The 23,699-nt window shown below is 46.5% G+C and overlaps 1 pseudogene; it reads right to left on the bottom strand.

The window, feature by feature from the left end:
* Positions 1-14,643: 14,643 nt before the first annotated feature.
* LOC144113098 (uncharacterized) lies at positions 14,644-16,013 on the bottom strand (annotated as a pseudogene).
* Positions 16,014-23,699: the final 7,686 nt, after the last annotated feature.

Raw genomic sequence — 23,699 nt, 5'->3', positions numbered from 1 at the left:
TCCCACTGTTTTTTCGCTTCCACAGGTTAAGCAGACGTCTGTCTATCGCCCCTGCTTCGCATTCATCAGCCACCGTCTCTGTGGCCTCCTCCACTTCTCTGACCGCTTCGCTTCTCCATGCACTGATATCTTTATCTCTCTAGGTTACTCCTGTGCCCCCATCTCTCTGCCGAGTTGGGGATCCTTTTTCGGAGCCCACTGTCCCACGTGAGGCCCCTAAGCTGCTCTTCCCACTGCTTCTTTCGCTTCCACAGGTTAAGAAGACGTCTGTGTAGTGCCCCTGCTTCGCTTTCATCAGCCACCGTCTCTGTGACCTCCTCCACTTCTCTGACCACTTCGCGCCTCCGTGCATTGATATCCTTTATTTCACCTAGGTTACTCCTGTGCGCCCTATCTCTCTGCCGAGTTGGAGATCCTTATTCGGAGCCCACAGTCCCACGTGGAAACCCTAAGCTGCTCTTCCCACTGCTTCTTTCGCTTCCACAGGTTAAGCAAACGTGTGTCTAGTGCCCCTGCTTCACTTTCATCGGCCACTGTCTCTGTGACCTCCTCCACCTCTGACCACTTTGCGGCTCCATGCATTGATATCCTTTATTTCTCCTAGGTTACTCCTGTGCGCTCTATCTCTCTGCCGAGTTGAGGATCCTTTTTCCGAGCACACTGTCCCACGTGCGGCCCCTAAGCTGCTCTGCCCAATGCTTCGTTCGCTTCCACAGGTTAAGCACACGTCTGTCTATTGCCTCTGCTTCGCTTTCATTAGCAAACGTCTCTGTGACCTCCTCCACTTCTCTGAGCACTTTGCGGCTCCATGCATTGATATCCTTTATTTCTCCTAAGTTACTCATGTGCGCCGTATCTCTCTGCCGAGATAAGGATCGCTTTCGAAGCCCACTGTCGCACGTGCGGCCCCTAAGCTGCTCTTCCCACTGCTCCTTTCGCTTCCACAGGTTAAGCAGACGTCAGTCTGGTGCCCGTGCTTCGCTTTCATCAGCCACCGTCTCTGTGATCTCCTCCACTTCTCTGACCACGTCGCGGCTCCATGCATTGACCTCCTTTATTTCACCTAGGTTATTCTCAACGGCCTATCTCTCTGCCGAGTTGGGGATCCTTTTTCGGAGCCCACTGTCCCACGTGCGGCCCCTAAGCTGCTCTTGCCACTGCTTCTTTCGCTTCCACAGGTTAAGCAGACGTCTGTCTAGTGCCCCTGCTTCGCTTTCATCAGCCACCGTCTCTGTGACCTCCTCCACCTCTCTGACCACTTCGCTTCTCCATGCATTGATATCTTTTTTTCTCCTAGGTTACTCCTGTGCCCTCAATCTGTCTGCCGAGTTCCGGATCCTTTTTCGGAGCCCACTATCGTACGTGCGGCCCCTAAGCTGCTCTGCCCAATGCTTCTTTCGCTTCCACAGGTTAAGCACACGTCTGTCTAGTGCCTCTGCTTCGCTTTCATTAGCAAACGTCTCTGTGACCTCTTCCACTTCTGTGACCAATTCGCGGCTGCATGCATTGATATCCTTTATTTCTCCTAGGTTACTCCTGTGCGCCCTATCTCGATGCCGAGTTGGGGATCCTTTTCCGGAGCCCACAGTCCCACGTACAGCCATAAGCTGCTCTTCCCACCGCTTCTTTCGCTTCCACAGGTTAAGAAGACGTCTGTCTAGTGCCCCTGCTTCGCTTTCATCAGCCGCCGTCTCTGTGACCTCCTCCACCTCTCTGACCACTTCGCGGCTCCATGCATTGACATCCTTTATTTCACCTAGGTTACTCCTGAGCGCCCTATCTCTCTGCCGAGTTGGGGATCCTTTTACGGAGCCCACAGTCCCACGTACAGCCCATAAGCTGCTCTTCCCACTGCTTCTTTCGCTTCCACAGGTAAAGCAGACGTCTGTCTAGTGCCCCTGCTTCGCTTTCATCAGCCGCAGTCTCTGTGACCTCCTCCACCTTTCTGACCACTTTGCGGTTCCATTCATCGACATCCTTTTTTTCACCTAGGTTACTCCTGTGCGCCCTATCTCTCTGCCGAGTTGGGGATCCTTTTTCGGAGCACAGTCCCACGTGCGGCTCCTAAGCTGCTCTTCCAACTGCTTTTTTCTCTTCCACAGGTTAAGCACCCGTCTGTCTAGCGCCCCTGTTTCGCATTCATCCGCCACCGTCTCTGTGACCTCCTCCACTTCTCTGACGACTTCGCGGCTCCATGCATTGATATCCTTTATTTCTCCTAGTTTACTCCTGTGCACCCTATCTCTGCCGAGTTGGGGTCCTTTTTCGAAGCCCACTGTCGCACGTGCGGCCCCTAAGCTGCTATTCCAACTGCTTCTTTCGCTTCCACAGGTTAAGCAGACGTCTGTCTTGTGCCCCTGCATCGCTTTCATCAGCCACCGTCTCTGTGACCTCCTCCTCTTCTCTGGCCACTTCGCTTCTCCATGCATTGATATCTTTATTTCTCCTAGGTTACTCTTGTGCCCTCAATCTCTCCGCCGAGTTGGGGATCCTTTTTCGGAGCCTACTGTCGCACGTGCGGCCCCTACGCTGCTCTTCAAACTGCTTGTTTCGCTTCCACAGGTTAAGCACACGTCTGTCTAGTGCCCCTGCTTTGCCTTCATCAGCCACCGTCTCTGTGAGCTCCTCCACTTCTGTGACCACTTCGCCTCTCCATGCATTGATATCATTTATTTCTCCTAAGTTTCTCCTGTGCCCCGTATAAGTCTGTCGAGTTACATATCCTTTTTCGGAGCCCACTGTCCGACGTGCGGCCCCTAAGCTGCTCTTCTCACTGCTTCTTTCACTTCCACACGTTAAGCAGACGCCTGTCTAGTGCCCCTGCTCCGCTTTCATCAGCCACCGTCTCTGTGACCTCCTCCCCTTCTCTGACCACTTCGCGGCTCCATGCATTGATATCCTTTATTTCTCCTAGGTTACTCCTATGCGCCCTATTTTTCTGCCGAGATGGGGATCCTTTTTCGGAACCTACTGTCCCACGTGCGGCCCCTAAGCTGCTCTTCCACTGCTTCTTTCGCTACCACAGGTGAAGCAGACGTCTGTGTAGTGGACCTGCTCCGCTTTCATCAGCCACCGTCTCTGTGACCGCCTCCACTTCTCTGACCACTTCGCGGCTCCATGCATTGATCTCCTTTATTTCTCCTAGGTTACTCCTGTGCGCTCTATCTCTCTGCCGAGTTGAGGATCCTTTTTCCGAGCACACTGTCCCACGTGCGGCCCCTAAGCTGCTGTGCCCAATGCTTCTTTCGCTTCCACAGGTTAAGCACACGTCTGTCTATTGCCTCTGCTTCGCTTTCATTAGGAAACGTCTCTGTGACCTCCTCCACTTCTCTGAGCACTTTGCGGCGCCATGCCTTGATATCCTTTATTTCTCCTAAGTTACTCCTGTGCGCCGTATCTCTCTGCCGAGATAAGGATCGCTTACGAAGCCCACTGTCGCACGTGCGGCCCCTAAGCTGCTCTTCGCACTGCTTCTTTCGCTACCACATGTTAAGCAGACGTGTCTAGTGCCCCTGCTTCGCTTTCATCAGCCACCGTCTCTGTGACCTCCTCCACCTCTCTGACCACTTCGCGGCTCCATGCATTCATATGGTTTATTTCTCATAGGTTACTCCTGTGCCCCGAATCTGTCTGCCGAGTTACTTATCCTTTTTCGGAGCCCACTGTCCGACGTGCGGCCCCTAAGCTGCTCTTACCACTGTTTCTTTCGCTTCCACAGGTTTAGCCGACGTCTGTCTAGTACCCCTGCTTCGCTTTCATCAGCCACCCTCTCTGTCACCTCCTCCACTTCTATGACCACTTCGCGGCACCATGCATTGATATCCTTTATTTCTCCTAGGTTACTCCTGGACGCCCTATCTCTTTGCCGATTTGGGGATCCTTTTCGGAGCCCACTGTCCCACGTGCGGCCCCTAAGCTGCTCTTCTCACAGCTTCTTTCGCTTACACACGTTAAGCAGACGCCTGTCTAGTGCCCCTGCTCCGCTTTCATCAGTCACCGTCTCTGTGACCTCCTCCACCTCTCTGACCACTTCGCGGCTCCATGCATTGATATCCTTTATTTCTCCTAGATTACTCCTGTGCGCCCAATCTCTCTGCCGAGTTGAGGATCCTTTTTCCGAGCACACTGTCCCACGCGCGGCCCCTAAGCTGCTCTGCACACTGCTTCTTTCGCTTCCATAGGTTAAGCACATGTCTGTCTAGTGCCCCTGCTTCGCTTTCATTAGCAAACGTCTCTGTGACCTCCTCCACTTCTCCGACCACTTTGCGCCTCCATGCATTGATATCTTTATTTCTCCTAGGTTACTCCTGTGCCCTCCATCTGTCTGCCGAGTTACGGATCTTTTTTCGGAGCCCACTGTCCGACGTGCGGCCCCTAAGCTGCTCTTCCCACTGTTTCTTTCGCTTCCACAGGTTAAGCAGACGTCTGTCTAGTGCCCCTGCTTCGCTTTCATCAGCCACGGTCTCTGTGACCTCTTCCACTTCTGTGACCACTTCGCGGCTCCATGCATTGATATCCTTTATTTCGCCTAGGTTACTCCTGTTCGCCCTATCTTTCTGCCGAGTTGGGGATCCTTTTTCGGAGCCTACTGTCCCACGTGTGGCCCCTAAGCTGCTCTTCCCACTGCTTCTTCCGCTTCCACAGGTTAAGCAGACGTCTGTGTAGTGCCCCTGCTTCGCTTTCATCAGCCACCGTCTCTTTGACCTCCACCACTTCTCTGACCACTTCGCGGCTCCATGCATTGATATCCTTTATTTCTCCTAGGTTACCCCTGTGCGCCTTATCTCTCTGCCGAGTTGGGGATCCTTTTTCGCAGCCCACAGTCCCAAGTGGGGCCCCTAAGCTGCTCTTCCCACAGCTCCTTTCGCTTCCACGGGTTAAGCAAACGTCTGTCTAGTGCCCCTGCTTCGCATTCATCAGCCAGCGTGTCTGTGACCTCCTACACCTCTGACCCCTTAGCGGCTCCATGCATTGATATCCTTTATTTCTCCTAGGTTACTCCTGTGCGCCCTATCTCTCTGCCGAGTTGAGGATCCTTTTTCCGAGCACACTGTCCCACGTGCGGCCCCTAAGCTCCTCTTCCCACTGCTTCTTTCGCTTCCACATGTTAAGCAAACGTCTGTCTAGTGGCCCTGCTTCGCGTTCATCAGCCACCGTCTCTGCGAGCTCCTCCACCTCTCTGACCACTTTGCGGCTACATGCATTGATATCCTTTATTTCTCCTAGGTTACTCCTGTGCGCCCTATCTCTGCCATGGTGGGGATTCTTTTCGGAGCCCAGTCTCCCACGTGCGGCCCCTAAGCTGCTCTTCGCACTGCTTTCGCTACCACAGGTTAAGTAGACGTCTGTCTAGTGCCCCTGCTTCGCTTTCATCAGCCACCGTCTCTGTGACCTCCTCCACCTCTCTGACCTCTTCGCGGCTCCATGCATTCATATGCTTTATTTCTCATAGGTTACTCCTGTGCCCCCTATCTGTCTGCCGAGTTTGTGCCTTACGTCAGATGTTCTGTCAGGTGACCCACCTGTCTTCACTGCCTTTCTTCCTCGCCAAGGGAAACTACATCGCTCACCTGCCCATTTTGTCCGCCTTAAGCTTTGCACAGTCCTCTGGCTGTGCACCTGTAGGCGCCGATGTACTGGTCGCGAACTCTTCTAGGCCGTTATTCGCCCCCAGTGTCTTCGCGACCCTAGTGCTCGTCCGTGTAGTCCAGAAAGCACGACTTCGTAGATGTTTCAAATGTCACTCACCTAAAGGAACTGCCTACCATGAATTTAAACGCGGAGCCAGCTGGAAGACATGTTCCGAGGAACTTCCATGTGTTCTTTTTGGTACAGGGATAACGCCGTTCCTTCAATGGGTAGTAAGTCAAACTTATGCACATGCAGGAATTCATTGAAGACTATTTTTTTACTGTCATACAGTGAAGGAAAGTGTCGCGAAAGCACTTTTGCAGGAACAACAAGGACGCAAACGGCTGTCTCCCTAACATCGCGTCATATAAACAGGTGGAAAAATACTCGCAGTCGCCGTGCATAGATGCTCAGTTTTCAATCTGTCGGAGGGGACTGAGGCGCAGTTCGCACCCTCTCTCATTTTCATTCGTTTCTCTCCCGTCTCCCCCTCCCTCGCATGCTCCTTGACCAGAGAAATACACAGTCGGGAGGATATATATGTAAACATCATTTTATTTGTTTTTATTCGAGCGAATATACAAAAAGATTTACCAGTATGGTTTTTACGATACTAAATAAATAAATGAAGGAAAGAAACAGAAAAATACGTTAAGTCTTGTTAACGTTCATAACGTCATTAGTCGAAGTGAGAGAAAACACCAGCCCATACAAACATTTCCACAACAAACTAACAATACGGGCATTACAATTTCGTTAGAAACTCTACGTACGTGAAAACCACTAGGCAGTACTAGTATCTCCGCAATAAACTCTCAATTCATGAATTAAACTTTTCTGGTCTAAGGAACACTGAACAGTGGAAACATTTCAACAACAAGCTAATTGTTCAAAATTTAAGGACATAGGTTCTTTGTCTTTCAAAAATGCAATGAACTATTAAAATTGATACAAAACGAAAAGACAAAACAAGAGTCAAAGAAGAAAGGTCATAACGAGGAAGGGGCCACACAGGGAACCGAATGCCTATTCTAGAGGATAGTTCAAGCTCAGGGGATTTGGCAACTTTAAAAAAGCTGGCGTATTTTACTGTGATGAAGTTCACTGTGCTTTATTTTATACAAAGGCTACCGCACAATCAAAAATGTGTTTCTTCGCACAGTTAATCTCCGAATAAAATCGTACGCGATGTCAGACATTTTGCGGGCGTTGGGCCCCTGGAGAACTGCTTTAACCTCACTTGTCCCATTGTTGACCTCAGGTACGCTTTCATGAGACAGAGGCATGGAAACGATTTCTCAGATTCGCATATATGACATGACAACACGACAAGCTTGGCAACCTCTGGAAAAAGATCACGCAGCTGCTCACCGTTATCAGTCGGATCCCTTGAACTGGATCAAAAACTCTAAACGTTGTCATCCTTCACCTTTTCTGGTGAGAGACTACTCATTTGGTTTGGTTTAGGGGGGTTTAACGTCCCAAAGCTCCTCAGGCTATGAGAGATGTCGTAGTGAAGGGCTCCGGAAATTTCGACCGCCTGGGAGTCTTTAACGTGCACTGGCATCGCACAGTACACGGGACTCGAGAATTTCGCTTCTATCGAAATTCGACCGCCGCTGATCGAATCCTCGTCTTTCGGGTCAGCATCCGAGCACCATAACTACTGAGCCACCACCCAGAGCCGAACATGAAAATAGTGCTATTAAACTTTTATGCAAGTTGCAGTAATGTTGCATGCTCCATTGCAATGTTACAGTAAGGTTAAAAATTACGATATGTAAATGGATTCTTGACACTCCGAAAGGGAACATATATACCGCTGTGTGTTATACAGAAAAAAAAACGATATTTCAACGCGCTAAACAAACATGTTTAATACTGTTTTCTAAACGTAATATAATGTTAAAGAAATAACTATAAAACAACTTTTTACAGTAAAAATATTTTTAAAATAGCAGTACTTTGCAACCACATCTCTCAGATAGTCTATCCATAAATTGCATGCACATCTTTATTACTTTATCAGAAAACTTTGGTTATTACCCATTCGTCAAAATCACTCATGGGAGATCCCTCAGTAGTGTTTAATCTTCAGTCTATGATATCCGTTCAGAGGTGAGTGAATACGAGATGTATGTTGTGCTGTACAGTGGAGCCGAAGTGTCGCCCTCGTTGTTGATTCTTGCAAATCATTCTAAGTTGTGTACTTTCAGAACTGGCTGGTGTGCATGCCTGTGCAGGGCTGCTTCACTATTTCCGAGAATGTTGGATGTATGTTGCTTTTATGTTCTTTACATGTTTCATTAACGTTCGGGGAAGATGATTGCAAGGTTTTATGTAACTGCAAAAAAATTCGAAAGGACATCAAGCACAATGAAATAACATTTGACGAGAACAAAAATGTTTAGGTTGGTTTGGTTTAAGGGGGCTTCACGTCCCAAAGCGGCTCAGGCTATGAGAGACGCCGTAGTGAAGGGTTCCGGAAATTTCGACCACCTGAGGTTCTTTAACGTGCACTGGCATCGCACAGCACACGGGCCTCTAGAATTTCGCCTTTATCCAAATTCTACCGCCGCTGCCGGGATCGAACCCGCGTCTTTCTGGCCAACAGCCGAGCGCCACAACCACTCAGCCACCGCCGCGGGGTATAACAAAAATGAAATATTATTTTAAAGTATCAGTGCTACATGTGCCCTTTGTTAACAAACATAGCTGAGCGCTGATGACCAACGGACGCATTTCAAGCGCGGACACTTTTGTGCGTGACAGTAATGACAACACTTATTACAACATTAACGTATGTCTATGTGTTGCTTCTTTATCTCTGACGGGTATGATTTAACAATTACAATCAGATTTCATTTATTTCTCTTCGTTATTATTAAAACCCTCCTCTTCCTCACAACAGTGTAACCTAAAGGTTACAATGCTCAGTCACGCAAATAATGGCCGCCTTCTCATATAATTCATTGGCAGAGATCACACCTAAGTAAATGCAAGAATTTTATAGCAAAACATCGCTAGCAGGTAATTTGAAACACCCCAATATGTAATTGTACTCTGTCAGTGCTCACATATGAATGTTGGGGGCTTGATAGAAGGGGCTTGATATTAAATGAAAAACAACGAAGCATGTTATGTAAAGGCAAGTGATAAGGGTAACAAGAGACAGGAAGAGGGACGAACGGGTTGGGGTCGACATATGAGTTAAAAGGAGACTAAGGACAACCCTATAAATTGTTTTTTGTTGGCAAAATCCGAGAGATAGAAATTTCGTGTTTCCGTTGTCACTTGTAGAGCGGTGAAAATTGCATTTAACGCAAAGAGATTTAAATTCAAATTCGAAAACATTTTCGACCATTCTGACTCAAACTCGGGACTCTCTGATGACGAAATAGCTGAAACGTGGAGTAAAACTACAGCCGGTTGGACGTCGAACGCCTCGATCAGCCGTCGCTAAGTCGCTTCGTTTAGGTTTGCACCAGCGTTACGATGGATCCCGTTCCCGATCCCGACCACTAAGTTCTCGCAAAGACCTGCGCCCAGCACATCAGCGACCTCAAACCCACACAGAGGGCGATGCTTCTGAGGACTGAGGCGGCGGGTCTGTCATGATAGTCCGAGCGCCGAGGAGTCGACAGCGTCAGCAGCTGTCACCGCCGAGCCACCGTCATGACTGATGACTAGAGAAGGGACGTATTTAAATTCTGTAAAAGTACTCGTAGCGCTGGTTAAGCAGCTCGGCGTTTTTGGCACTTTGACTAATTGAACACGCCGAGCAGTGCGCTTGTAACCAGGATGCTCTTGCAATATTAGCTATAGGCACAGGTGTTTTCTTCGCCTGAAGGGCTTGCTGCAGCATAAACTTCGTCCAAGGAGCTCTTAGATGTGCACTAGGAGGTCCTCTGCCGCACGGTACTTTTAAATCGAGGCGCGTCAAAAGCGAAACAACGCGGGCAAGCAAAGCGCATAGTCACGAAGCACCAAAATGCACAGATACTCAGCTGGGCGCCTGTTGCGCCACCAAATATAGATTTTATTGAGCGTCGTACATCCAGGACGTCTTTTTTCAGCATTCCTCAGGCAATGAAAGTACACTAGTGGGTTGAATACAACACTAATACACTTAAATATCCACGCGCAACCTTGATACACGTTTGCGAGCTTCATAGACCCATGGTTTCGGCTGTTTTTTTCACCGCGCTTTTACTTGCGAGACTTTCATGTGGCGGCGATGCCTGTATTTTATTTCTTGCTTTTTTCATACCTCACAAGATATTTGTTTTCGAAAAGAGTGGCCTTTTGTGGTTAGAAGTTGATATTATATCGATACAGGCCAACTTCCATTTTTACTCAGGGTCCATTTAAAAAAATCATCGCTGAAATCAGAAGGAAAGGAACATTGACAGGAGGTACGCTGTGCTGTACAGCAAACAGATGGTTATTTAGCATAAGGACGGGGATTCTAAGGGAAGGCAAAATACAGCGGAGGACGGCAGAGGGCCGGGTGAGCTGCCGATATTAGGAAATCCATGAGGATTGTCTGGCCTCAGCTGCGTAAGACTGTGCTAATTGGAGATAAATTCGAGATGCCTTTGTCCTTCACTCAACGTAGATCGTTTGATAATGATAATAGCTGTGCCATATCCCCAGTAGCACAAATGGGGCTGTGAACTGCGGGCCCTTGTGGGCCCGGCACGGGCTGCCCATAGGGGCCCGACGTGGGATATGTGCGGGATTTGCAACTCGGCATCGGGTGGACCCTCAAGGGCTGCCCAGTGGGCTTACTGCATAGCCCCACAAGGCTCCGCGCTTGATCCCCATGGGCAAACCCGTGCCGGGCCTGCGTGGGCTGACCCATGCCAGGCCTGCGTGGGCTGGCCAGTGTCGGGCCTGCGTGGGCTGGCCCGTGCCGGGCCTGCGTGGGCTGGCCCGTGTCGGGCCTCCGTGGGCTAGCCCGTACGGGGCCCCTGTGGTCTAGCCGTTCTGGTCCCAGTGGGCTTCTTTTATACCCTAGTTACAGGGCCGCCTTAACCGCGGTTAAGTTTGCCTCAGTTAATATTAACCACAGTTGTGCGCTGTTAAACGGAGAGCCTAACCGTAGTTATGCCACTAACCATGGTTATCGGTAACTGAGGTTGGCTACCTCAGTCAAGCGGCTAACTGACAAAATGGCTGCCACCATGTCGGCTGAGCTCGCGATGCCCGCTGCCACATCAAGTGAGCAGAAGCGTGTGAACTGGTCTGTTGCCACATCAGAAGCCCTCATACGCATCTGGGAGGACAATCTCTCGGCTCTGCGGTCAAATACGCGCAATGCGAGACTCCCTGAACGCAGGCCTGCCGGCAGGCGAAGGGCCGTATTCAGCAAAACAGATCCGGCAGAAGCTGGAAAATCTCAGTAAGCACTACCGGTAAGTACGAAAGCCATTTCATATAATGGTGTAGTTTACAGGCTATTTTAGTGCTTTTTAAGGCTGGTATCCGGTGCGCTGCACGTACGCACAAACATTCGCCGTGCTGCACGGTGCTTCGTCCGGTATGACAGCTACTTTGCTGTAGAATACATAACTCTTTTTCTGGCTGACCTGTGATGTGCGCGGATCGTTAATGCCCTGAACTCGGCTCATTTGAACTGACCACTTGTATGTCTACTAACGGTAACCGCGTCAAGTGCATTGTTTTTCGGCAGCGTCTCCTGAATTGACTCCTATATCGTCCAAATTGATGTGGGCCAGCAGCACGCAGGTGTTTCGTTCTTGATGCTCTTTGGAGCGCATAGCATCGCATGCACCCGCCTGGCAGTGCGAACTTCGCTGATGTAGTTTGCACTAGCCGTATAATGACGATAAACGGGGTTAATGGTGAGAGTTCGCGCAACAGTAGAAGGTCCTGCCTCGAGCTAGCTTAGCTTGCTACGTTTTTCGCAGCCTGTCGGCGGTCGCGCGGTATTAGTCAATGCTCGGAGGCTGTATAGAACTGGTATTCACTTTATATTTTCCGTCCCAAATTAACCGTAGCAACAGCAAAGTAATCTCGAAGTGAAATCAGGTACCTGCGCTAGCACGGTTGACACTTGAGGTGTACTACTTTATCTGCTGAATGTGCTGACAAGCATGCTTGTCCTCTGATTCTGCAGCCTTTCAGTCTACACAAAGACAGGCGGGATATGTACTTCTTCCATATGGGTAGCTGATTCTTTCCTGTTTGTCTTTAAAAGAAACACTACCCGCCTATAAATTTTCTGATGCAAAGTGTCATGGAATAAAACTACCTTTGTTTCTAGGAAGCTGAGATCTAGCTCACGCACAGGATCAAAAGGCATTGAATGGCCATTTTACTGGCTGCTTCACTCTTTTCTTGGAGCGCTGCCAGTGAACGACAGTAGCCTGGAGCAAGAAAGTGTAGAGGTAATCACTGCTTCAGAAAAACTCAATCTGACAGTGCCTGCAAGCATGTGTATTTTATTCACAAGTATTGTAATCCATCATGACTAGCAAAGCTGCAACAAGGAAATGGTTTTTTGCCTCGGAAAGATGACGCGTTATAGCCATCACAGCTATGTAGTTCGAAAACACTACACAACACAAATCAACTGACTAAAGCTTTCAAAGGACATGTCTCATTCACTTTGTTTTATTACAGACAACAGAATAAACTCATGTTAATATGTATGCACTTTGCTCCAAAGCAGGCAGTGAAAGCAGAACATGAAAGAATTTGAACATGTTCAAGAGCCAACAAGCAAAGAAAACCTGTGGGAAACGACAAAGTGAACAAGATGGAGTGATGCATAGCTCTGTGAAGTGTTTCCAATAAGCTGCACATGATTTGATTGTTTGAATGTCATCACACATAACACAATTACAACACAATGCACTGTGCACTATGAAAGATCTTAGCTGTCAGACTGTACTGATACTCTCCAAGACGAACAAATTGCGGTACAAGAAATGCATTGCATAATGGGACTGCATAACATTTTCTGCACCCCGGTTAATCCTAAATCTGCCCTTGTGTCCACTGTTTTCAGAAGCTGGCCACAGTTAAAGGAATAGGGTGCGAGTATTTGTATTTTCCAAAGCATGTTGCAACCCTATTATATTACTTCATAGGTGTTCCTTTATAGGAGTTTAGTCTAATCAAGTATAGTGTCAAATATTTCATAAAAGGAAGAATCCACACTGCATTTCACATCATAAAATGGCTTGCGAGTTGGAAGTCGTCATTTCTACCTTTTTTATCCTGCTCATTTCTGTGAGCTTTCTTGATAAATTAATAAAAATCTATTTTCGGCCTTGCCTAGCAGCTAGGTTTCATATCCTGCAGCTATGTGGCATACATATTTATAGTTTTTAACTTTTGCTTGGTATTTGCAGTCTTTGCAGGAGCTCCTGACAATGCAGCAGCAAGCCGATGGCCGGGCAGCCAAGGCTGCCAGAGAAAGTACCGAGCTGAGAAAGCAGTTCTTGGAACTGCAGAAGGAAAGCAACGAGATTCAAAGAGGAATGCTTGATGTCATGAAATAGTACTTCACAGCAAATAAAAATCAGGAATGAAATAATCTGTCCCCTCTGAAATAAGTGATGTATTACCAACTGCGACAGACAGTGCAGCATGGTCAAATGCTTAAGCCGAATATTTTTTAACTACTACCGTCTAATTTGTCCGCATCAATAATGATACAGCACTCACTTAAATATTTTAAACTTAAGAATGCTTATCACTGTCCTTTTATCCTGCAAACATTAAACAAGCCTTTGCCCAACATAAAACGAAATATTTTGTGTCCAACATTGTTAATAATATATACATGCTATACGACATTCTCACAGAGTTGCTCCAGGAATAAAAGGACACCCTTGGATCATTCAAGAAGCATTCCAAAAGTTTGGATGAGTTTTTTTGCAATCTTTTGAAGTTCCGTTCTTTATGCTCAAACCTCTGGGGTGTGGTGAAAGTTCTGCTTATTTTAAGTCATGGTCAAGCTACTGAAGAAAGAGGATTTAGCATTAATCGCCACACCTCCATTGAAAACATGAAGGAAATGTCTTACGTGTCGCAAAGAATTGTGTGCGATGCCATAGATAAGGCAGTAGGCATCCCTAATGTTGAAATAACAAAGGAGCTGCGGACATCTACTTCAGCCGCATGGAACCGGTACCAAGCGTACCTGGAGGAGCAGAAGCAGCAAGAAGCTCAGCAGTTGAGGCAGTCAAAGAGAAGGCTCATTGAAAATGAATTTGAAGCCAACAGACACAAGAAAAAGAAACTAGAAAAAACTATTGTGGACTTGACGGCAGCTGCAGACAGTTACTCCGAAAAAGCTGAAGCAGCAAATCACATCACATATATTGTGAAATCAAACAGTGTTAGAAAAACTACAAAAGAAAAGATGCAGGACCTTCAAGCAGTTGATCGTGCAATTGCAGCAAAACTTCAAGCACTTTCTTGATATGCTTAACGAGTGTGTGCTTCAAGGAAATGTGTGTGTGTTTACTGATATGTGTTTTAAGATGGTATATGCCTCTTTCCTTTTTTCCTTTTCTATAAAATGAATGATGTTGTTGTTGAAGAATTTCTTTTTTCGTCCGAGCTGCTAAACACATTGTTTGAGGTCCTTGAAAGTGCTATGCCAGGGCCTTGAAAGTCCTTGAAAACCCTTGAATTTTTTCAACTAAAACTGCTACGAACCTTGTGTGTACTCGGCGAGAGCTGCACCTCGCTGGTGCTCGCTCAACCGGTTTGCTTCAATGAGGGCACCCAAAAATTTCCTGAAGCCTGTAAGGCACTCATCCGGCCTTGAACACATCCGCACAGGAACTAAAGAAGAGAGGGCCCTAACAAGAGGGTATCTTAGTGGTCTTTTAATCAATATCTTCTTCGCTGCATTAATCAGAAACTGTTTGCACTCCATCTTAAATGCAAACACATCCTTTGCACTTATGTTGGCAGCTTTCACAACTTGTTCTGCTGCATGACCAATGTCTACTTTTTCAAGGGGAGCATGGTTCTTTAGATCATCGATGGCAATCTTCAAGAGGCTCAAGATTCCAGCAGACGCTGCTACCACAGAGCACATTACAAACCTTGTCATTAGTTTTCTCACAAGACTTTCAAGGTCCTTTGCTAAAAAGAACAGAGGTTTGTCACCTTGCTATTCAGTCAAAAATGGCTTGAATATCATTGCAATTCCCAGAGCAAATTGAAGCTTTGCTGGCGTCAGCGGATCAGTGCAGGCATCACACACACGTTGGAATGCAATACACTTAGGCAAACTTACTTGTTTCACTCTAATACATTGCACATACTTGTTCACATCGGGCCACAAAAGAATGGCGCGCTCAAGGACAGGTACATTTTCAACCCAGCGGTGCGAGACAAAGTTGAGAGGGTATGTTGTCTGGCCAGTAACAGAGGCAAAGTCATCTCTCCGTGCAGGTGCATCGTGAAACAGGCCACTTAGGCTTGAAAGGAGGGTGTCCAGGCACCACTTGCTGGCCATAACACCTGCTCTGTACGCATTGTGCAGAGTGTGAAGACCACAAGTCCCCAACTCCAAGCACTGAACTTGATAGTTGTTCTGAAGGCGACTTTGCAAATTTTTGAAGCATTTCAAATTCACATTGGGCCCATCCATAGACAAGTGAACTATTTTTGAAAGTGGCAAACAATCCAAGGCACTCAAAAGCTTTTCCTGGATGTCTTCTGCAGTACTGTGTCCCATGAAGACTGATGTGTAGTACCTGGTAGTTACACGTTCAGAAACGGCGTCCCAGTACCGCACGTGGATATCCATCTGCTTCCGCTGAAGGTAGTCGTTCAATGACTCATCGAACAGGACTGCATAAGAGCCGCACTGCTCTATTTCGCGCTGCAAACACGAGAGAAAATACGGCCGCAGGCCGTGACAAAGGACGTACGCGCATTTCCTTTCACCGCAGGAGAAGGCTGTCGGGAAACATCTTTTGGAACAGTTCCCCTGTGTGCGAAGACGAATTGTACGAGTAGTGGGAAGCTGCCACTTTGAAAGTCCACAGTACCTCGGCATCGGTCACAAGTTCGTTCATACCGCACGCATGACGCAAGTCTGATGACACTGAAGGCATGACGCTTTCCGGTCGCTCACTGACTGTAGCCGCCACGTAGTTCCGAATCGAGTTTCTTTGCACTCCATTTTTTACGTTTGCAATGTGCTTTGCGCTTCTCATGTGGCTTTTAATTGCCGACTCGCCCATGGAGGAAACGTCAAATGCTTTACAACACGCCCTGCACTTCGCGCGATGACAGTCCGAGGGATCCGGAGCAATCCACTGCTTATAAACATCATGGTCCAGCCAGGACCGCTGAAACTTGCACCTTCCTGGCGTAGCGGAAAAACTTGGGAAGTTTTCTTCACAGCCCGTGAACCACGCTAACCACGAGGAAATGGTCAAGAAAAAGTACACCGGATTGACTTGGATTAGGACTTCATGAATGTGTCCAGACGCTCTGTCAATTCCGCTAAGCCTAGCCGAGCGTAAAATTCAAGGACTTCCCAGCACCTAAAAAAATTCAAGGGTTTCCAAGGCCTTGAATATAGCGTTTTAAAAATCAAGGGTTTTTAAGGGTTTCAAGGACTGCTACGAACCCTGTAAGTGAATAAGCTTAACAAGTTGACTGGTTCTAAGCAGGCAGATCACTTGCAAGAGCCGCTTCTCACAGCAAGGCAGAAAACAATAATGGCTTCAGGACACTGCAGTGCAGGGCTCCAAATTAGTTTAGACCAAGTGGGGTTCGTTAAGCTTCGCTGACATTGGCAGACCGGCGCCTTTTCCAAAGTAGCAATGTTTACTGCCACACATATACATAACTCACAAGTCGCATGAATCCTCCCGACATGTATGCAACAAAGTATTGCAACCGCTTCGAGCCATCTCTACAGGCCCCACCGGGCCGTCCCTGCTAAGTGTGAAAAAAAGTGGCTAAGATATGCTTTGTCATATTCAATGCTACAAACTATTTTTACAAAGCATGCAGCAAAGCTAGCGAAAGAGTGCTCAAGCACACCTATGCTTGAGTAAAAAGTAGCCAAAATCTTTTTACATGTAAACTGAAGTAGCCGAAGTTAGAACGTGATTTGTAAAACTGTATGCATAACAGCTAGACAAGAGAGCAGAGAAGGTAAGGGCAAACAGGGGCTCATTATGGGCTACATGATGGACTCTAACAGTCACTTCTATCATGGCATCTGACAGTTAAACAATAGGCCAGCAAGCATTCAATTCAAGCTTATTTCCATGCAAAAGGCTTTCAGTGATGGCTACAAGTTATAACATACAAATTTTCGTTGTTAAGTAGAGGCAACCAGAGGATTCATGGACGATGGCAAATGTGGCGGCACCCACGAATGCCTATACTGAAAATGCTTTCAGTGATGGCTTCAAGTTATAACATACAAATTTTCGTTGTTAAGTAGAGGCAACCAGAGGATTCATGGACGATGGCAAATGTGGCGGCACCCACGAATGCCTATACTTAGTCAGTATCACTTAGGCCTCAGTACCTAAAATCCAAGCTTCAGAGCAAATGACAGCTAAGTACCGTCCGTCTTCTGTTTCCATGGCATGAGAAGTACATATTCACTAAAAGTTGTTCATTATGAGTAATTTCACTAATCATGCACTGCCGCACTGCACATCGAGCCTAGGCTTTTAAGCTGCTTTTATCCTCACACGAGCTAACTGAAACCATCAATCAACCTCCTGTAAATAAACTTTCACATGAAGACAACATCTACAATTATTTGATCACGTCTTGTATGTTTGGCATTATCCTTTGTTTGGCGCTTTCATATTATAAACCCCTAACAAACCTGAGTCGTAATTCTCACATACACTGATGGAGTGAGTATATGCCCCTGAGATAAATCCAGCTACAGCTAGCAATTACCTCTCAGTTCATCCATTTTTCACACTCCAGCGCACAAAAATACACGAACGAAGAGGATAGACACCACGGACACCGGACGTATTTTTTGTGCGCTGGAATGATGTCTCATAATTCTTCCCAGAACCGACTATCCCAGCCCTCCATGCTCAGCCTTGTGGAGAACCTTTTCCTTGCCTTCCGCTGTCACCTCCTGAGCACTTGCCACTGGAACTGCATAGTACAACTGCTTCTGTTGACCAGATGGGAATGGCAGTTCTCTTGTGACATACTGCATCCTTTGGGATTCCTTTCACGGTGTAATACATTGCCTTCTCTACCTTGAATTTAGATACACCTAAAGGAAAAAGAACACGCATATAAAAATTCTTAGCCATATTTGCAGCCAGGAATATGATAATTGTATTTGTTCGGTTCCCAGCAACAACAGCAGTATACTTTAACGCCTGTTGAAGCAAGAAAGTAAGAAATCATTTCGTTTATTACCAACACAAGACTTGCACCTTGACGTTGATGGTGTCATGCAATAGTGGTGAGTTCTGATAGCAGTGTGAAGTACAAAAGGCAACTGCTTGCTTCGAATTTTAGAACATGCGACTTTAACTCCACAATTATTGAAAAAAATTGACTTCATCCTTGAAAATCGCAGATTAGTATGTGTGGTAGCAAATACTGAAAATAAAAATAGTAGGAGCACTGCCAGTGTTTAAATCAACACGCGGTGACTGGTTTGGTTTATATGGGTTTAACGTCCCAAAGCGACTCAGGCTATGAGAGACACCGTTATGAAGGGATCCAGAAGTTTCGACCACCTGGGGATCTTTAGAGTGCTCTGACACCGCACAGTACACGGGCCTCAAAAATTTCGCCTTCATCGAAATTTGACCGCCGCGGCCGGGATTGAATTCGCGTCTTTCAGGCCAGCAGCCGAGTGCCATAACCACTCAGCCACCGCGGCGGCTTCGCAGTGACTGGTAAGAGCAATTTTCTAATTGCAGTTCTTGCCCATGCCCTTGTCAAGCAAGGCACTAATGCCGGTTGACCTGTAGTAAATCTAACGTGTCCTCAACATGCTGCCTAGTTAGCAAAGTTCTTGTAGTCAAAATTGAACGAAACATTATTTTTTCAGCTAGAAGCGCATGAGCCATTGATATAGTCCAAGGCAAACAACTTAGTGCCTTAGAATAGTGTTCAACGAGGGGCCCACACGTAGAGACACTTGACTTGCCATTGTTTCCTTATACAAATAATACAGGAGTGCATGGCCTGTGGTGTTCATGCTAAGAAATACAAAATATAAATAGAAACAAAACTTAAGTGCAAGGAAAAATTAGAGACAAGTTCTGTCATTACACCTTATGTGACACTAGAGAGTACATGTTCATAAAGAAGTAGTAAAATGGTCATTTTGAAATTTTGCACAATCATCAAATTGTCATGAGCACAGTCATTATGCCTTTTTTCACACAAAAGGTTTCCAGCGGCTCCAGTGCACTTCAGTTTCTTTTTAGTACAGTGCCTTTAAAAGACAGAAATTGGTCAAGGGCCACAAAATGGCAATAACTGTGTATCACCATTTTCATATCTATGCTTCATTATTTTTTAACACAACCTCCAATATGACCAACATGATTTGCTGCACGAGCAGGATTCCAGTGTGCACCACTTACAGTCAATGAAGGACCGGGCTGCCTTTTCCAAGTGTTATACTAATTTTCACAATGAAAGTGCCGTTTGACAGCAAGCAAAAACATGATTTGAACCCAATAGCATAAGGAAATTTTAAAGTGGTTCGTAACATTATGCTTGTAACAAGACAACTTCAGGTGTCAATACTCATCAAAGTTGCCATCAGATCTCAGCTTTGGTGTGCTCATAAAGGGAGAGTGGGGTGCTTAGTTATAATGACCAATTGTCACGGCTGGTACATTGTGCTACCTACTTCAGTGATGAAGGATGTGACAAACTACCCTCCAAAATCTGACATCTGGCATAAAGGCTGAAAAGCAAAAACAAATGAAGGACCACTAAGACCTGAAATTATTTCCTACTTGAACAGTTATGCACATCATAAAGGAAGCTGACAAACGGTACGAAGTTATACTGGTATTTTGGCCTCAGATGCTCCCTCATTTGAGCCTCAGTATCCTAACTGAAGCAATAAAAAAGACATGACTGTTGAAGGCATCATAAGCTCCTGTAAAGCTCATCAGCAGTGAAAAAAACAAATTCTAACCTACATAATAATATAAAATTCAGCCAATGAGGCCACTGTGTCAGTCACCAACTAAGAGACCATGTACAAACTATACACTGTAAATGCACAAACACTACATGAGAGCCAAGTATGCCCTGCACTTGTGAAACAAATTTGTGTCAATGTAAGATTCTTGGCAACAGTAGGTATCACCATTATTGGCATGTGCTAAAAAAGAAGAGGGCACCTTAATGATGCTGTACAATTTAGAATTCCGCCTTTCAGTTAACTATATTTTGTCTAGTACCATGAGCACCGTCAGAGGAGAAGGCAAAAATGAAACGAAAGCTGCCAGCTGTCATGAGGCCTGCCACAAAAAAAAACACTGAACAGAAGTGGTGCACAAACAAAAAGAAGGGGTGCACTATGCGATTACAGAACACAAAATAACACAGGAAAACAGGGCCCAACCAATGAATGAAAAGAGAACAACAAAAAGAAGGTAAGCAGTACTGAACACTGCTACCTCTGCAAATTGGGAACAGTGAAATAGACAACACCTAAAAAATAAGTTTCAAGGACTATAAAAACGTAACGTTGGTCACATATTTTTTAAACGCTGCATTAGACATTAGAATACATGAATCCCCAAGTGGTATTTGCCTACCATTAAATAATTTATAATTCCATTCCCTTCTCTGATGTTGTTTAGGCTTGATCAGCCGAATGATGGCTGTGATGCCTAGTTGGCCTTTAGGTCTGCTGAGGCATGGAAAAGGCTACAATATAAATGTTGATATGCAGTTTTAATGCACTACAACAACTAAAACAGCCTGTTTCAAAAGCTGGAATGATAAATGCCATAGCAGAAGTTATATTGCCAGTTTTCTTGCTTTTGACAAGACCTGAAAACCAACTACACGTCGCAGCCATCGTTCGGTTGATAATACTGAAACAACAAGGAGAAAGACAATTATAAATTATTTACCAGTCATAGAGCAAATATCACGGGGTGGTCCATGTACAGGTGCGGAGAGAAGTAAACGGAGCGCGCCGCACAAGAACTGCATGTCAGCGCCACCTAGCCAAACCAGACGAAAGCTCGAAATCGCCACATGCATGTGCAGGCCCGCTTCCGGCGTGACTCTCTCAATGCTCCGCTTGCCTCGCATTCGTCCGGCGTCTGTGTCATACTGATGATGATCATGATCGGATGGTCGTGCTCTGTGTAGCTAGCGAAAATTTCGGAAAACAAAGACCGCTGTCTTGATAAGGCAAATTGCGTGGGGACGCCTCTACCATTAAGCCGCTTCGTTTGAGACAGCTGGAGGCGTGTTTGCGCCGCAAACAACCCGCATGTTTCGAACTTTTGCTGCCGCTGGGACTCTGCTGCGTCGCACTCGCAAGCAAACGCGCTCGAAACACTCGGCATACTGCCGCAGTTTTGTGTTAATTTTCTGCAGTTATCACTGATGATTCGCCTTGTCCCTACCAGGCGCTGACGCAGCACTAGCGCATGCACCCTGCCTGTCTCCCTCGAAACAAACTGCCCCTATACTGTATCCTGCTCTTATCACCACTGAGACAGTGCGCTGCGTATAGCGCTGTCATGTGCAGAGCAGAGCTCATGGTAATCACTTTGCATGCACCTTTGGATCTTACGATGACTACAAGCACCCGCTGTCTCACCCACACGAATGCCGCGGCAGCAGTGCGTCACTGTTGCGTGCCCCGCGTGTGAAATTCGGCATATAAGTGCCCGTGATTGCCCACTAATCAGAGTATGAGCCACGACAGAACCCGGCAAGCGTGCCAAACTCTTCTGTGTGAGCTGTATTACTTCACTGCTTCCGGTTACATATAGACATTGGTCTGTTTGAGAATATAGGTGTGGAAACCCAACCGCTGCATCCAGCACATTTGGAAGCAGTCACTATCCTTGAGACGCTGGATCGCGCTGCAAAAAGCGCCAAGAGCGGCGGTTTCATCTCATTTTAAGCTGACCTCCTAGGCGAGGTTCCAATGCAGGAGCACTGTGGTGCAGTACAGACACACAGGGCGCATGCTTTGCCGCTCCGTCGGTTCCTCGTAGGTGCAAGCCGAAAATGAACGGTAACTGTATTAAAAGAACCCGAAACTGCGGTAATGGATCGAGTGTTTTTGAGTATATTTGGTCTATAGCGAGATGGAAATGAATCCCAGAGGCAACTAAAGTTTGAAGGACGCGCGCTCTTTGCGATGGAAACGCACCTACAGCTGCCACAGATGAAACGACATAATGATAGCGTCGCCCCCGCGGGATTTCTGGTATCAAGGGCAGCGGTCTGTGCGCTCCGAAATGCCCGCTCGCAACTAAGGGCACAATCATCCGACCATAATCATCATCAGCGTGACCCTGACTACGGCCGAATGCGAGGCAAGCGGAGCAATGAGAGGGTTGCGCTGGCAGGGGGCCTGCATATGCGTGTCGCGATTTTGAGCTTACGTGTGGTTTTGGTAGGCGGCGCTGAAAAGCAGTTCTTTCTTGTGCGGCACGCTCCGTTTACTTCTGTCCACGCCTGCACATTAACGTCTAAGGCATTTGAAAAAAGACGCAAGCAAACATCTGGTGTCCATAGTATATGCAGTTTCTTTCAAGCTTTGTTGAACTATGATATCAGGTAGCATGCCGAAAGTCTGAGTCAAACAGGTCACTACACGCTCCTAATTTCCTGTAAGTGTATTAGAGCAAGTATATGCACTGAACATGCACAGTGTCATCACCAAGCAAGTGAAATGGCAAAAAAATCAAAACTGACCAAGATAATCACAGAGGTGACAATTTATGGTGAACATTCACCTTTTTCATTTAGCACTTTTAGCTTTTTTGTGCACAGGCTATAATTCAACAGACCTTGAAGTAGTTTGCAGTAGACAGTGCTTATTTTCCACTCAGATCTAGAGGCAGTAAAAATATTGCAACTACAGTGAAAAGTTCTTTTAACAGTACCTCTTGCTGGACTAGTTGGTGTAACATTGTGTGACAAAAGTAAAAACAGCGCTAATTTTTACATAAACAACACAGAAAGAACAGACAGGACGGGCGCTGTCCTGTCTGTTCTTTCTGTGTGGTTTGTGTAAAAATTAGCGCTGTTTCTACTTTCGTTATACAGTGAGAGGCCACAGAAGAGAAAATGTCAAGTCCAATTAATGTTTCATCTTTGATGTGCATTCATAGCTGCACTATATAACACCATTCATATTCTTTTCATCAAGTGAAATAAGACGTATTTGCTGGACCAGTCTCTGAGGAGTGCCATGTGACACCAGCATTACTGCAAAAGCTTGACATGGTTATCCTTCTACTATGATTGTCTATGAGGAGTGCCATGGGAGATGGATACTAGAGGAAAAAATAATAAAAGCATTGTTCTCATGCTGTAATATCACCTTAGAATGCTGCCCTGTAGCCCATTACTTCATATTGGCATTTTTTAAAGCCTGGCTGCATTGAAGGGGGTTTCTAGTGGCTCGAGAACAGGTGGGGAGGGAACTAGAGAGGGAGAGAGAGAAAGCAGCTGAGCTGAGACTATGCCAGTGTGCTCGTTGTTGCTGTGTAGCCTCGGAGCTGAGCGGCCAGCTCTGGACTCAATCGTGGTATGAGGGTGCGGGTTTTCCTTTTTTTTGCACCCTGTGTGTTGTGCTGTCAACGTTGCATTTATTTCGTCTTAGCTATAAGAAAACATGTTAATGATTCTTGCTAAAAATCACCACGAAATTTAAAAATGAAAGGAGAAATGTTCCAAAAACCACTAACAAGAAAAAGAAAATTGGTTGCATACTTCGGATTCATACGCTCCCTACATTCTAGTACAGGGAGTCTCAGATTCCTCGCTAGTTTTGTAAGGGTTCCGAGGCCAGCCGAGACCCCCCTGTATTTAAGCACTGCTTCTTTCTGAGC

The sequence above is a fragment of the Amblyomma americanum genome, chromosome 1 (genome assembly GCF_052857255.1).
Source record: "Amblyomma americanum isolate KBUSLIRL-KWMA chromosome 1, ASM5285725v1, whole genome shotgun sequence".
Lineage (NCBI taxonomy): Eukaryota > Metazoa > Arthropoda > Arachnida > Ixodida > Ixodidae > Amblyomma > Amblyomma americanum.
The sequence above is the reverse complement of the archived record's forward strand: the minus strand, read 5'-3'. Positions and strand labels throughout refer to the sequence as shown.